Genomic DNA, 13,868 nt, shown 5'->3' with positions numbered 1-13,868 from the left:
ACCGTTTCTACTTTCTTACTTTAACTTCAAAGGCATCTTCCAAATTTACTGAAGGGAACACTTTACTGTAAAGAAACCAAGTGGCAAATCTGGACTCTCAGGGAGGCCAACTGATTCCAAATCTTCTGTCCTTTACATTACTCTTAACTGGGACATAAATATGTATTCTTATATATATTACTGTAGTATTAGAAAAATAAGCAAATTAAACTCAAAAATTTGAAAGGAAGGTATTATTTTATCCAAGAGAATGACTTATATCTCCTTGTTACCCACAAAGTATCCTCGGCAGACAGTTGGGATTTTGGGGTCATGTTGGCTCTCCATCCTGTGAGGCATGAGGAAAACGGGTTTAATATGATGGTGTAGAAAAGTGGCTGAATGAAAATTGAATCCCACTTTAGCAAACAGAACCATCTTTATAAACTTTGTAATGTTTGTTTTCATATTTGTGTAGTCCTTGACTTTTACATTCCAGATTAAATACAGAGAAGCAAAGAGAGGCAAGAAAAGAAGAAGGAGAGAGACAGAGAGAGAGAGAATGTTGTGAGGAAAAACTGCTCAAGAAAAAAAGTTTTTAAGCTCAATTATGTAGGCTCATGAGGTTTATATCATTTCGACATGCTTTGAGCAAGTATCTAAATTGAAACAGAGCTAGAAATTGTTTGATGTTTGATCACTAAATTTAACCTATTTTTCGCATTATGCATGTTGCCATGTTGCTTTACAAGTACTTTGCGTCCCTGGGGACAGTTTCTCATCTTTAGGGTGTCTTCTCCTGTGGTTAGGAAAACAAATGTCACTCTGTTGTGTGAAGAGTTCTGTGGGACTTAAGGCCTGTGAACGTGTCAGGTCAGGGCATGAGTGCATTTGAAAGAGCACCTTACTCTTCTTGTCTGCACTACAAAAACATTTCATTTCATTCCATCACTTCAAATGAGGCGATTTCAAAACTCTGTTTCTCAAAGTATGACAAATTAGTATTGGGTTCAGTATGGTGGCGGATAGAGGATAAACACAGAAATGTATACTTATGTGAAAAACTATAGTCATCAACTGACTCCTATTATTTTGGTTAAGTTTACTAACAAGTAAACTCTTTACATCTTCAGCAGAGACTGAGTTGCTCTGACCATCCTCCAAACACTTCTCCTTCAGGAGGGATCTGAACATGGATTTGAAGACAGCATCCAGGGGGATGTGCTTCCGGTAACCTCCCCAGATCTGACCTCAGGCAGATGTTCCATCCTGTCCTCTGGAATTCTTTGCCCTCTGTAGTTTGCCCTAGGGCCTTGACCTTCAGGCAAAGCTTTGAGATCTTTTCCATCTGACTTTTTCTCTCTGTGCAAGTGTAATAGTGGAGGGGGGTGGGCATTGTTTTAAATAATTTGATGTTGTTTCATGTGGTTAATTATTATTGTCCTGTTTCTTCTAATGCATTTTCATTAACATTCTATTGAGGCTAGTTACAGTCCAGGAGAAACTTTTATAAACCCACACCCCTTCTCTTCCAGTTCTCCATCTGCACTCACTAACTGGTTCACTATGGGTCAGTTGCAGAACCTGCAAGTGATGAAGGTTTTAGGACAGCTGACTTTATTTTTAGTGGAATAGGAGCTAAACTTTGATCAATAAAACAGCCATAAAAGAAAAAAAAACACATGAGTTTCTTTTGATTCTCAGTTTTTTCAGTGAGGAAATACAGCCATAATCATGTTGAAATTCTCTCTCTCTCTCTTTTTTTTTTTTTTTTAAACACAGCAGGCTGCAAGGCTTGTGACCTTGAGCCATGGAATTAGAAAAGCTTCCTCTCTATTCTCTTAGATTTCCAACAGTGGTTGAGTTTATACAATACAAGCAAATTGATACCTCTGTTAAGAAATGTAGGAAACTTGAAAGAAACAGAGCAGGTGAGCTGGAGCCTGGATCGGTAGAAAAGGTACTGGAAGATCTTTATTTAAGTCCCAGGAACTCTCTCATCTGGTGGCCCAGCCTCATGTTGGACCCCTTTCCAAACTCCCTACTCCTTTTCTGTCTCTTTCCCATCCTCACTTCTCCTAGCACCCATTTACAGCATTAGAACTTGATGTGATGCTTCCACTATTTATGTAATTGCTTCGACTAGTAAACACCTGACTTTGTTTTCCTGAAACTCCTCCCCTGAAATTCACTTGTCCAAGGGACTCTACTCGTGGTTCCCATCTTGTTTCCTGTCTCTGTTAACCATAATGTCCAGAGTTTTTAATACTAGTGACTTCACCCAGACTTATATTCCTGAATACATGCTTTTTTGATAGTTTCGCTTTCATCTTCTTTAGGACTATCACTCCACGATAATCTGGCTAGAGTGGCTCAGATAAAAGCGCTTTTAATCCAATTGCCATGGATGGGTACTCTCCATCTGAAGCCACCCTCTTAATCTCTGCCACCTGCAGGCTGGGTGCTAGGGCTTGGGGTGTCCCAGAAGCCTCCTTCCCACAGTATTTGGCCCTTCTTGTCCATGGGAAGAGCTGGACTCTCTCTGAAATGATTCAATTAAATGGATGACCTCTATTCTTGGTCCTGTTATGGTTAAGCAGTCACTTTTTGAGAAGTGGTGAGAGCTGATCCTGAGTATCTTCTTACATCCTTTCCTTCCTATTGAGTTCATAGGTGTCCTCCTTAACAACTTAGTATTAATGGAAGCCTTCACTAAGATTCACCAATGACCACTAATAAATATTGGGCACTAACACATATTTTATTTGTAATACAAAGCATTATGACAGGTGAAGTGGGGGAGAGAAGAAGTTATTCAGAAGTAAAAATTTACCTTGGCCCTTCCTGCTTTCAAAAAGCTTAACTTCTAATTGGGAAGACAACTTAGGTAGAATTTTCTGAGAACTGAACAAGTTGTAGTGATTAAAAATGAAACTGGAGTTTGGAGAAGGGAGAGCAGATCATTTGTGGTGGCTTGGTCCAGAAGTTCTTCATAAAGGAGTCTGGGACTTAAACTGCCCATTGAAAAATGTGGAGAGTTCCAAGAAAAGGGGAGAGTTTTGTAAAGGTATATTTTTTCAGCATGGTTTCTATGTCCAATGTTCATTTTCCTATATGTTTCTACTTTATATCCATATATCCATTGCATTATTGTAGGTTGACTTTGATCATAGGTTCCAGGAGGTAGAAAATAAATTTTCTTTCACTTTTAATAATAAATATAATTGGTGAAAATAATAAATAATGAAATTGTAGTTTCTAGCTGTCTTGTATAACATTTGAAGTAAGTGTTCTGGGATTTGAATTATTTTAACTTCTTTTTTAATTTAAAAAAGAAGAAACAAAAATTTATTTCTGGAAAGCACAGAAAATTTACAAAGAGGAAAATAAAAATGTCTATAATCTCTCCAGAGAGATAAAGAAAAAAATTTTTTATTGAAATACAGTTGATTTACAACATTATATTAATTTTAGGTATACAACATAGTGATTCATTTTTATAGATTACACTCCATTTAAAGTTATTATAAAATATTGGTTATATCCCCTGTGCTGTACAATATATCCTTATAGCTTATTTATTTTATACATTGCAGTCTGTACCTCTTAATCCCCTCCCCCTATTGTACCCCTCCCCACTTCTCTCTCCCCACTGGTAACCACTAGTTTGTTCTCTGTATCTGTGAATCTGTTTCCGGTTTTTTTGGCCATGCCACATGCCATGTGGGATCTCAGTTCCCCATCCAGGGATGGAAACTGTGCCTCCTGCATTGGAAGCATGGAGTCTTAACCACTGGACCTCCAGGGAATTCCCTGTTTCAGTTTTTAAGCTAAACGTTTGGTAGGTGCCTGGAAGGATGGTCATGTACCATTAGACTGGTTGTGCACTTCATAGCCCTGACACCCATACTTGGGACATATCAAATGTATTCATATAACCTATTTCCATTTATTAATATGTCAAGATATTTTTATGTAAAATAAGTAGGTATCTCAAATATATTTTTAAATAACTAACTGTATTTCATTTTTTAATATATCAAAATTTTAAACAAATTTCCTACTATTTGACATTTGGAATTTTTTCAATTTTGCAATCTAAATTAACGTCATAATGAACATCTTTGTAGGATAGGATATATATTTGAACTTTACTGTAATATTGTTCCTCAGGTTGAATACCTAGAACGAGACTTGGTAGGAATAACAATCAGAGCGTTTAAAGAAATTTATATTGGAGTTTAAGATAACTCATAAAAAGTGTTCAAACCATAAGTGTACTGCTTATTAAAGCAGCATCTAGAACCAGAAGTAGTATATTACTGGAATCCCACAACCCCTCCTTGTGTTCCTCTTTAAGGTAACCACTACATTGGCTAAGGGTAACCACTACATTGACTTCTAGGACCATAAACTATTTTGCCAGCTTTTGTACTTTATACAGATGGAGTCGTAGAGTGTTCATTGTTTGTGAGGTCCATCCATATCATGGCATATAGTTGAGGATCGTTTGTTCCACTCCTGCTAGAATTCCATTGTAGGACAATACCACAATTTATCTATCCATTCTACTACTGAAAAACATTTGATAGTTTGCAGTTTTGGACTGCTACGAATAGTAGTGCCAAAAAGACTCAGTACCTGTCTTTTGGTGAACATATGTAGGAATTTCTGTTAGGCATATGCCGAAATAGGGAGTTGTTGGGTTGTAGGAAATGCAAATATTCAGCTTTAGAAAACTGCCGAACTATTTTATAAAGTGTTTTTTATCTATTTCCCTTTCTAATAACAATGTGAGAGTTCTGGTTGCTCCACATCATTACTTGTATTGTCTGTGTTAGCCGTACTGTTAGTGTGCACTGATATTTCATTGTAGTTTTAATTCATGTTTTTTTGTTTGTTTTTTTTCTGATGGTTAACGTAAGCACCTTTTCATTTGTTCACAGTTATTGGCCATTTGGAAATCCTCTTGTGAAATATCTGTTCAAGTCTTTTGCCCATTTTTCTAATAAGTTTTCTGTCTTTTTCCTACTGGTTTATAGGAGGGACTTCAACATTTTGTTTAAAGATCCTCTTCAAAACTTGAGTGGCATATGCACAAATATTTAATCTGTTGTGCGCTAGGAAGAAGAGATAGTCCCCAGAATTCACATAAGCAGAAAGGAAACCTGTTGTGTGAAGAGAACCAAAAGGATTTACTTTAGATTTTAGAGCATATTTTAATTCTGGTATGAAATTTTAAAAATAATGCTTTCTATAAAATCCCTGATGTCTCATAGTACAGGAAACAAAGTTCAAAAATATAGATGTTTATCCTGACATTTAATTTAAAAATATTTAAAAAAATCAAATTGTGTGAATGTTCCAGTCTGGCAATCTGGAAGTAAAATGACGAGGAAACAATTTAAAATTCTCTAAAGAAGAAATGAAGAAACAACTTATTCTAAAAATGTTCAAGTTTCAAAATGTATCTCTATTTAGATGGTGATGATATATCCAGGGATATATAGCAGATGTGCTGGCCTGTTTCCAAGCCCTGCTTGGAGGTTTTGAGTCAAGGAAGACCGTTACATTATGTGTGAAATGCCACTTCAGTTCAGAGTCTGCCAGTAAATTGGAAATACCAACTTCATAGTCTTTTCGGGCTGATTAGTGGGAAAAGCATTCCCAGGTGCAAATATCCACAAGTTTAAATCATTTTTAAGAAAAAAAGGGCAGGAAATATCATACAATCCATCCCTGCACTCTTCTAAACACTGTAGGCTGTATGATTTTGTATTTCTAAAATCACGTGGGTTTAAGGGCCATGATATTCCTCTTTCCCAAGGAAAAAAGTAATTCTATGTCATTTTAAATTTTACTATATAAATTCTGTGGGTAAAAAAGGTTGTAGTTAAGAGTTAAGTAGAGTGGGGGTATTCCCTAGCGGTCCAGTGGTTAGGACTCAGTGCTTTCACTGCCAGGGCCCGGGTTCGATCCCTGGTGGGGGAACTAAGATCCCACAAGCCACGTGGCACAGCCAAAAAAAAAAAAAAAAAAGTTGAGTGGACTCTCACTAGTCCACTTGGACGTTCTTCCAAAAAAATCTTTACAAATTGTACAACTTTGGTTTGGACAAACTACCGTGGAAGACTCTGTTCATTACTTTCTTAGCTGTGAAAGGAACATTATCATCAAATATGAGGCATAATGTGTGTGTGAGCTTGTATCGGGCAGTCTTCGAAGCATTAGGAAAGGGTATTCTGTGGAGATAAGACCAAAGAGAGTTTCGTGCGTGTGTGCTGAATCTTTGTGCATCTGGCTTAACTCTTGGTCTCTTTTTCTTTCTTGTGGAGCAGAGCAGTTTTTACTGCTTTGTGGAAAGCTCAAAAAAAAAAAAGAAAGAAAGATATTTTAACTTGATAATAAAAGGCAAATAAGAGGACATATAAACAAGTAGTGAAGGAACAAAAATGTTTTTTTCTACCATCAAGAATTTCCTGAAGAAATCACAGAATCCACTCAGGTAATCAGTACCTTATTAGGTTCATTTCTGTGAAATCTTACCTAAGTTCACATAGGAAACTTTCTAAATACACACCAAAGCACAAAACTTGGGCCACCATCAATCCCACAGGATAAAAAGTTGGGGGTGACTCTTAGGGAAATGTTGGTTGACTTGACTAGAAGAACAGCTGCTCTTTATGGATTTCATCAACTCATGTGATTTCATCAGCAAATGTTGCCTTTCTTTCTTCTGTGGACTTTTGACCTATAATGATCATCAATTTAAGATCAAGGCACATGACCCAGCATTATCGTTCTGGGACTTATTATAGAAAGAAAATAAATCAAGAAAAGAGGAGTGAGGTCTGGATTAACAAAGAGCATCCTATAGAAGAGATCAGTGGGGACTTCGTGTGATTTAACTAGGGCGAAAATGATTTCTAAGTGATATGAGTAAATCAGGTGTCAGGTATTTGAGGCTTTTGCATTGGAACGGAAGTATCCTCTTTTTTAAGTTTTATAAACAAATAAGGACAATATTATAGTATTGTATGTTACTTTTCTTTGAGTGCTCAATAAACATAAATATTTTTTCCAGATATATTTTTATAACTATAAGAGGATACTTTAAGTCGTGAGATTGGTATTCATGAGTGGCTTGTGGAAACAATATCATTATTTCCAATCATGCCTCATGCCTGTCTAGGCATGAATTTCAATCCTTGCGCATAATGACTATATGAACAAGATGGATCAAAAAGACCATCACTGACTATATTTGAAAAATAACTCTTCAAATTAGAAAAAAAACTAAAAAGAAGAAATGAGGGAATAGTCTATTTGAAATGTACCATTTTAATCGTGTCTTCTGTCTACAGTGCCCACAGCATGGAGATCTAATCAGGCAATTTAAGACTAGCTTTTTAGGCACTTTATAAAAGCAAGCTTTAAGGTAACCACAGAAGTAGAGAAGCTAGATTTGATCATAAATCTGAGAAAATACTAACTTCAGATTTTCTCTTTGTGCTGAGAAGGTTTCAGATAATATTTCCTCCGAAGCACAGAGGTACCTGAGTTACCTTGCGTAAAAATAAATGCCTGACTCGTGCCATTCTCGTGCTGGAACGTATTTAGTTAATTTCTCTTTATCTTCTGGATTAAGCTCAGACTCCTTAGTCTGACATTCAAGAGCCTCTGTAATCTAGATTTCCATTCTTATTTCCTATTATTATCACTCAAAGTATGGTCCTCGGATCACATGTACCAAAATAAAACCGAATGCTTATTAAAGTTGAAACTCAAGCTCTTCAAATAATCCTTATACAGGTTAAATGCTGACATCTCCTATTCTATATGAGCCCTATGCACCAACAAATGCAATCTGATGCCCCTAACATACTTTCTGGGGTTCTGTCTTTGGACTCTGGCTCATAATACTCTAGGCAAGTCTTTTCTTTCTATTTTATTGATCAGTCAAGACACAGCTCTGTTCTTATATCCCTCATGAAAACATTTTGGAGTGGTTTCTTTTGAGCCTGATTTTTTTCTATCCATAAAAGAGGATAATAATAAAATAAAAATAAAAGGATTATTGTGAGATAATGCAATTACTACAATTAAAATCTGAGTCCCACAGCTCACAGATGGTACTACCAGTGTGCTATGGGATTAAGATCCAGGTTTGAGTGATTTCAAAGAAATTCATGCTCTTGCATGCTGTTGCCCCTAAAAACATAAGCATGTTGACTGGTTGAGTTGGTTACTGGTACCCCTTCCATCCATTTTACTCAGCCAGAGACGCTACAAACACGTGGACTTGAAGACAACTGGTGAACTCCTCATTTTTGCAAGATAGGGGTCAAACGGGGAGCTTTAAATAAAATTTTCCCAGAAGGTTAATATATTTAAAAATACTGCAGAAAATATTGGTCTTTCAGAATTTGCAGGGGTACATCCTTCTAATTGCATTTGTAAGCTCTAGGAAAACTCTGGAGCCCCTGAGTATGTTTAGGGTTTTGTGAGTTCATGTAGATCCTAGTGTCATACAGACCTGGGCCAGCATCTGGTCCAAGGGAGAGAGGGATAAATGGAATTCAGACTCTCCTCAGATGCTTCTAGATCTGGCTAGACTACCTAAAGCAGAAGGAGGTAGGTGAAAAGGTTTGAAATAAAAGTCGCTCTAGAGGGGATCTATAATAAATCAAGGTCTCTTACCAGAAAGCAACTAACAACAATTAACATGCACACATAGATCTGTTCAGGATGGGCTGATGACACTTAGATGTAGCTGGCAATGGGCTTCTTTAGGCTGTGGGAGACTCCCTAATCCCAAGTTTCTAAACCATTTTATTTACTCCCACAATAGTTTTTGCTAATAATATTTGGTTCTGCACTGGTACCTCAGCATCATCTCTTAGCCTCCTCCTTTCTCAGACAAAAAGACATTTCCAAAGAGCTTTTACATTTCCTTCGGCTGGTCCTTTCAGTGTACTTCCTTAATAGCCTCGCTTTATGGACGTTTTAATTTGAAAATGTAAATACGAAACAAATACCTTTTGGATGAGGAAATTTACAAGCAAAATTCTTACAGTGAAACTGTTAATTCCCTAGAATAGGGAGGAGAGGAATCGAACATTTACTTACTTGCAAATTCAGTTAAAAAAATGGGAAAAGGCTATTTGAAGTAGTCACACAGGGAAAGCATGTGAGCTCAACCTGTTGGAGTCTGAGACATGACCCTGGAAGGTAACTGAATGTGGGGAAGTCTTTCCAGGGAACACTTGACACTCACTCACACTCACTTGGAAAAGAGCTTTTCCGACAGAAAGTCAAAGGACTCTATCTAGGCCACTGCACACTTAGGGGCATTACCTGTTTTCAAACGCTAAGAGTTTGCCTGAGGAGAGAAGGGGTAGCCAAGTGAATGAGCCAAGACTGACTTAAATGTGGGTGAGGAATCATGTCAACAGACGAACATATTACCCATAGTCAGTCCATTCGACACAAACATCTTCTTGGGCTCCTGGAACTAGGAAATGTGAATTCACTTAATGAGATACAGGTTTGTCTGGACCTTGGATTTCCTTATTATAAAATAGAGAGAGACACTCAGAGCTGGAAGAACCCTTCAAGATTTTCTGAACCTGATCTCCGGTGGCCTTGGCCTGCAGGGGCTTGAAGCAGGATTTCGGTTCCCCGGCTGAGACAGAAGTCAGGCAGTGACAGTGAGAGTGCTGAATCCTAGCCACTAAAGCACCAGGGACAGTGGCCAGTGACAAGGCCCTGGTCCGTCGGCTTTGTAGACATGAGTTTCCACATAGAGACGGAAAGTAGTGAAACAAGTAAAGTGTTTATTAGGAGGAAAAGAGTGCACTAGGTGTGGATAGACACACGGGTGGGCTCCGACAGAGTTGTGCCCTCGTGGAGATTGAATCACTTCTATGGGGCATTTCTTCTGAGTTTCCTCTGGCCAATCATCTTGCTTTGTCTGGCTCTGAATCTATATTTGCTTTATCTCAGGGTCCTCCCCTGTGTGCGCGTGCGCATCTCTTAGCCAAGATGGATTCTTGCAAAGAGGCCTATGGGTAGGCTGACATCACCTACTATGGGGTGGTGCCCCCTCCATTTTTGGCCCCCAAGGAGCCTTCCTGCACATGTGTAGTTGGGAAGGTCTCCTTGACCTCGAGAATGAGAAATATATGGCTTCTTTATCTCTCATCTGGGCAGGGCTCATCTCCTCTCTGCCCCTGCCATTATGTTTGTCTTGGAGTATCTGTCCACAGGGGACAGACTCCAGCTGCTCAGCCTGGAGCTCATCTAGCTCCTGCCTCACACCATTCCACATCTCCCTCCTTTTCTATCTTCAAATCTCTCACTTAGTGTGCTGTATTTTTTAATTTCTGGAATTTCTACTTAGTTGTTTTTTCAAATCACTTCCTCTCCTTTAGCTTTGGAATCTGATAGATTTGGGTTTAATCTTTTTTTATGAATTGAATGGTTGCATCCCCCCAACTTCATATGTTAAAACCCTGACCCTAGTGTGGGTGTATTTGGAGATGGGGCCTCCAGGGAAGTAATTAAGGTTAACTGAGGGTCGTAAGTGTGGAGTCCTGATCCGATAAGATTAGTGTCCTTATAAGAGGAGACACCAGAGAGCTAGTGTTCTCTCTCTGTCTTTCTCTCTCTCTGTCTCTCTCTCTCCTCATTCCCTTAGACCTCCCAACTGTGTGTACACACGGAGGAAAGGTCCTGTGGGGATATAACAAGAAGACAGTCATCTGCAAGCTAGGAAGAGCGCTCTCACCAGAAACCAAATCGGCTGGAACCTTAATCTTGGACTTCAAGCCTCCAAACTGTGAGAAAAAAAATTTCTGTTATTTAAACCACTCAGCTGGTATTTTGTTATGGAAGCCAGAACTGATTGATACAATGTCATTTCTTTTATCATCTGTGAGATCTAAAGACTCAAACTCTCTGAGCCACAGTTTTGTCAACTGTGAAACTGTCTAATGACGTCCAACTCCAAGGGCAGTTGTAAGGACTGAATGGAAAAAAATGCTCACTTATAACAGAGACATAATAAATTTTACCTTACCCTTCCCTTCTCTATGTTTGGACATCTCCAGAAATGAGGGCCTACTATACTCTCAGGCAGCTAATTTTATTTTTGGACACCTCTGATTTTTTAAAATCCCTTCTTCTGATTATGTCATTTGTGCTCTTAAACCTCTAGACACACACAGTGAGAGGGAGTGTTTGGGACCAAAAAAGAAGCCCTCTCTTATCTTCCATATTTCTGAACCAGTTGAAAAATAAAGCACAGGTGTCAGACAGACATCAAGACATCAGCTACCTTGGTAAAACTGATGGGCAATAACAGCTTGAGACGGAGCCGATGTGGATTTCCAATGGCCAGTTGGACCTGCTAACTACCAGGTCACAAGTGCAGTAGGAACCCTTTCCCCACACAGGGTCAGAGGCTGCCCCAGGAACAGACCCAAGGTACCCCATCTGCCAGGAAAGACAGCAGGGCAGAGCTGAGCATGCTCAGTCCTCTCTCCCCAAATTGCTAGTCAGATAAATCATTTCTTCTCCTTGGTGAGGAAGGAGGGAAGGGGGGAAGGAGGGCTACACATGTTACTTCAATACCATTCATGCCTGGGAGTAGAGGTTCCCCCACAGAAACATTAGGAGAAGGGAAAAGGGATTTCCCTAACCATAACTTCAGTTTCCAAAAATAAAATGTGACTTAAATGTTGAAGAAAAATGTGAAGGCCCAGCATGTGCTGCCGTGTCTTACTATTAAGTCATGAAGGGAAACCCACAACTGTACAGGAGAACACAGAAGTACTTAGGCCGTGCAGTATCAGTATCAGTATCAGCTGGTGTCAGACCTCAGTAAACACAGGTAGCTGGGAGGGAAAGTGCAGAGTAGGGATGAATTAAAAGCAGATTGAGAGGACCAACAGGTACGATTTGTGTACAAGGCTGTGAGGAAGGGAGATATGTACTCAGGAAAGTCTAGAGGAAGTAACCTCCAACTAACAGAAGTAAAGGAAAAGAAAAAAAGTGGGGTGGAGATTTTTTGAAAGTAAACTAAAATATGAAAGGAACAATTTTAAAGATAAAAAACTAAAATGTAAGGAAAGACAATCTTCTGGCTAGAGCAGCTATTTATAAATATATATGTGGAAGAGACAATATAGGAAAAGTTAAATTAAGGGAAATTTAGCACAAGCTAGAAAGAATCAAGTCAAAAACTGAAAGTTAGGTTAAAAGGAAGTAAAATTTTTTATAAAAATTTGAAATGTTCCCTTTTCATCCTACCCTTTATATGCTTTTTCATTGTCAAGGTTATTTGATGCACCTTAGCTATTTAGTGTTGGAAATAGTCAAATTATTAATTTGTCACATGATCATGGATGTTAAAAATGGTTCTGCAAAGGTGCCCACATTTTGTATCATTTTCATTGAATCTAAATTGTCATCAGTTGTAAAATGTGATACGTTTACATACCCAAAGGAAAAAAAAATGCTGCCTGTTCAACTCAGATACACAGTCAGATTGTAAGATGCTTCAAGATCTCAGAAGTGGTGAAATGGGACAAAATGCATTTTAAAATTGATGAAATACAATATTTTATTTTCTTAGTAGCATTTATCAGAAGTTGAAATGATGTTATTTGTTTATTACATCAAGTTTCTCTGTCTGTTTCCTTGAGAATTTAAGTTCCTTGCAGGCAGGTACTTTGCCTGCCTTTTTCATGTATGAAAAATGCTGTATATGTCTAGGACAGTATATACACATGATGGAGAATACTGTTTGATTACTGGCTGTTCTTGCACAAGGGAGTGAGGGAAGAAGAGAATAAGAAACTGGGATGCATTTTGTACTTTCACTCATTCACTCAAAGAAGATATTCTTCCTAAATTCATTCTCCTACTCAAAAATATTTTAGGTATTCCCACCTCTTAGCAGGACAGAGTACCCCTCCATCACCACCACCACCACCACCACACACATTTTCTTCCAGTACTTGGCTTATCCCTCCATTTCATCTGGGGTTATACTTTAGCTTCGGGGAGTAATGTGACCATTGTGCATAGCTGAAATACCATAGGGATCCTCAGGAAGGTTCCATATTGAAGAATGACAACATCTCAGAAATTCAAGCAATAGCCAAGTTTTCCCTTAGGGTAAGAGCAGATCATGGTTTCTTTTGATGGGCACCAGATGAAAGAATTGGCATATATTTAGGGGCCATGTATCTGAAAAATATATATCTCTAAATCCTGAAGTCACACAGAGTGTGAGAGATGCTTTCACTAGGGGTGAGGCTGTTGCAGAAGCAGCTGATCCACGTCTCCTATTGCAAAGCCTGTGCTCTTTCAGTGCAAGGCAGGTGAATCGCATACAGTATTCAGATCTTTTATTCCTTTCCTTTTTCTTTCTATATGCACATAGTGGAAGCAGAATATGTTCTAAGCACACAGAATGCCATCCCACAGATCACGTTTGTATTACTTTGAATGCATCCTGGTAAGGTGTTCTCTTACAAGATGAAGACAGAATTGATTTATATTTATACTATTATGAATTACTTTTATAACACCACCTGTTCTAATAATAACCCTTCATATGTCCAGAGTCATTTAAACAATGTTTCCCATTTCTACATTGCTTCACTTTACCATGCTCCTTTGTTAGATAATATATCATAGAGTGGCCTCTAAATTCAAAATGTCCAGCTTCAGTAACTGGTCTACCACCTACTAGCTGTGAAACACTGGAAAAATTACTTGTCTTCTCTGTGCTTCAGTTTTTTCATCTCTAAAGTGTGGGATGAAACGATAACTAATATCTAAGGTTGTGGTAAGGATTAAATTAGATAATTCATATAAAC

Source organism: Delphinus delphis, chromosome 11 (genome assembly GCF_949987515.2).
Source record: "Delphinus delphis chromosome 11, mDelDel1.2, whole genome shotgun sequence".
NCBI lineage: Eukaryota > Metazoa > Chordata > Mammalia > Artiodactyla > Delphinidae > Delphinus > Delphinus delphis.
This window is presented reverse-complemented; position numbering follows the sequence as displayed.